This window comes from Otolemur garnettii, unplaced genomic scaffold, assembly GCF_000181295.1.
Source record: "Otolemur garnettii isolate 467f Iridium unplaced genomic scaffold, OtoGar3 scaffold00013, whole genome shotgun sequence".
NCBI classification, from domain to species: domain Eukaryota; kingdom Metazoa; phylum Chordata; class Mammalia; order Primates; family Galagidae; genus Otolemur; species Otolemur garnettii.
In genome coordinates this window covers 23,108,660-23,111,974 of record NW_003852408.1, presented here as the reverse complement: position 1 = coordinate 23,111,974, position 3,315 = coordinate 23,108,660, and the positions used below count along the sequence as shown (strand labels likewise).

Here is a 3,315-nt window from a genome sequence, read left to right as displayed (position 1 = left end):
CCATAAGTATATACAATTATTTGTCAATGAAAAATAAAATTTAAATATTGGAAAAATTTTTTTTTTTGTTAGATATGTACTCTGAAAGTAACTTTTTTGAGTTCTTCCACAGATATGACAATGACTAAAGCTGTTTGTCAGTTTTTTTTTTTTTTTTTGGTAGGGACAGAGTTTCACTTTATCACCCTCTGTAGAGTGCTGTGGCATCACACAGCTCACAGCAACCTCCAACTCCTGGGCTTAGGCAATTACCTTGCCTCAGCCTCCCAAGTAGCTGGGACTACAGGGGCCCCCCACAATGCCAGGCTATTTTTTTGTTGCAGTTCGGCCAGGGCTGGGTTTGAACCCGCCACCCTCGGTATATGAGGCCAGTGCCCTTTCCACTGAGCCACAGGCGCCACCCTCTTTTTGCTTTTTGGACTGGCCCTTTCTGCTCCTAAAACACTGGTATTCCTGAGGCTCCTCCCCAAACTCCTTTCTATCCACCCTCTGCAAGTTCTCTTTGGGTCATCTGGTCTACTGCCATGGCTCCAGTTGCCAGTAATACAAAAATGACTAAAAGGAAAGAAAAGGGAAAAATAAATATGAGAAATTGAAGGAGTCTAGAAACAGTTCCATTGAGCAAGTTCAACATCCTGACTTGTCTGAGTCATCCTTGTAAGGGAGTACTGATAAAGCTGGCCAGTTTGGTAGAAAAGTGTCGGGGCCACATTGTCTATGGTATTTACCCACCAGGGGAGGAAGAAAATGGGCATCCAGTAGGATACAGAGTCATCACTGAGGAGAACTGCCAAGGGTCAAACCAAAGCAGCCCTCAGACTGAGCGGCCAGTGCAGCTGGAAGCAGGAACGGATCCTGAACTACAGTCACCGTCTAATGGAAGTCTCCACCTTCTGTCTCGCTTGCAGCAACTCATCTTCCACAAAGCCATCGTGGTTAGGTTTCCCCAACTTCCCTCCACCGTGGTCTTGCTCCTCTGCTGGAGTCTCTGTGCTGGTTCCTTATTCTCTGCAGAACAGAGGCATCTGCCTGGCACCTGGGGCTTTCCATAAGCTGACTCCTCCAGCACAGCTACTGAGCCTCATCAGGGCCTTTCTTTTTCTTTTTGGCACTTTCCAAGTCATTTTTCTCAGAATTTTGAATTTGTTTCCTAAACCAATAAATACCATGCAAAACAATGGAAAAATGGCTACTATTTTCTCTCACCTGCCATCCCCACCTGGGGACAATCATCTGGGCAACTTCACTTGGGGATTTCAGGGGTTCTGCCTCCAGATTTGGCCCAGTGAATGAGGCTGAGTGCCACATATAGCCCCTTGAATCATCCTTAAAGGGGCTGGCATGGGGAGAGCCTCTGGGTTATAGAGATGATGAGGTTGGTGAAATGCATTGGTGTGTTGGGGAGAGGAGATGGCATCTTCATATTCTAAAGAAAATGGTGTCTTCCTTCTTGACAAGAATCTGGATGGGATCCCTCATGAACTTCTTGGTTACCTCAAGCACATGAGAAGGCATTGTACCTAACAGCAAAATCACCTGGCTGTTGCTGTTGAACTTTTGGAATATGTCATAGAGCTGGTCCTTTGAATTTTTTTCCTGAACCAATCAATACTATGCAAAACAACTAAAGCCACAGTTAACATTTCCACCATCTTTGTTCAGTACAAACATCTGATGTATTTGGGTTACAACCGTTTCTGGTTAAGCATATCAAACACTCAGTCTGGGGTACCCACAATGCAGTTTCTGCACCTCAGCATGCACGTTGGTGTCCCCAACACAGGCACGACAGGAGGCACCATGTGACCCTAATGCCATGAACATCTTCTGTATCTGCTGAGCCAATTCTTCAGTAGCTACTTTGACCAAGGCTTGGGGGGCTTTTAGATCCAATTCAATCTGCTGCAGAATGGATAAAGCAAATGTGGCCATTTTCCCAGTTCCAGGTGGAGCTTGAGCAGTCAGGTCATAACCCTCGACACAGAAAGAAAGGTTCACTGCTGGATGGTGAGGGTATTTCAAAACCATAAGCATAGATACGATGGAGGAGGGACTCTGAGGGTTCATGTCATCAAAACTGTCAACCATCTCATTCCAGTTACTCTCAGTGATGTCTTAGGGATCCATCCCATCAAGATCATTGTCTCTGGCTCAGGAATCCTGACTCACAGACATGGTCCTTAAAAGCTACTAATAGTAATCCCTGCTTTCCCTGTGCTCCACTGATGCTAAGTTTCCTGGTCATCCCTGAGCACACCCAGATGGTGTGCACATGATCCTCTGTGAGGACCTCCAGGACCTGCTTCATCGCCTCACCCATTCATTAGGACATAGTTATTGAACACCTGCTCTGGGCCCAGTTCTAGTGAGGTAGATACACAGTACAGGCAGTCCCTGGGTTAGGAACGAGATGGGTTCTGTAGGTTTGCTCTTAAGTTGAATTTGTATATAAGTTGGAACAGGTACATTTACCTATTACCTGTAATGGCGTCCGTTCCTAAGTGTGAGTTATACATCAGTCAGATGTTTGTAACTCCAGGACTTACCATAATAACCTCTGTTCACAAGTAACTCAGGGACTGCTTGTAATCAAAGAGTTGTAGGGAAAGATGTCAAATTTCACCTGTGATAAATGCCATGAATGCAAAGCATACAGTGCCATGACAGTATAACACCGGGACATCACCTAGTTAAACAGCAGAGGTTAGTTGAGGGCAGGGAAGGCATGTGCAAAGGCCCTGGGCAGAAGCAAGTTTGTTGAGAAGGGCGAAAAGGGGGAGATAGAGAGAAAGAGCAGGAAGCAGGAGGAAGTAGGGGCCTTCAGGGGAGGGAAGTTGGATGGTTCCCTGATTTCCATGCCTGTTTCTCCCAGGCTTCTGTCACCACTTTGACACATGTCTGATTCATGATTCATGTTTGCTAAGCATAGCAGAGAGCAAAGCAAAGCACAGCAAACTCTCTGACACAGTGTATGCTCAGAGAGGAAGGAAGAACAAATTAACAAAAATCATTATGAATGTTGTACCACACAACGAGTTTGTAATGACACTACAATAAAAATTAATCACTGTTATAGACTCTAGATTATTTTAAATGTAGGGACAAGTTCAGATATTCAAAGAACTCTGTGTATTTTTTTTTTTTTTGAGACAGGAGCTTTAAGCTGTCCCCCTGGGTAGAGTGCCCTGGCATCACAGCTCACAGCAACCTCCAACTCCTGGGCTCAAGCAAGTCTCCTGCCTCAGCCTCCCCAGTAGCTGGGACCACAGGCACCATCCACAATGCACGGCTATTTTTTGGTTGCAGCCGTCATTG

The 3,315-nt window shown here is 45.5% G+C and overlaps 1 pseudogene; it reads right to left on the bottom strand.

Annotated features, from left to right (window-relative positions):
* Positions 1-1,685: 1,685 nt before the first annotated feature.
* On the bottom strand, positions 1,686-2,175 carry LOC100954791 (annotated as a pseudogene).
* Positions 2,176-3,315: the final 1,140 nt, after the last annotated feature.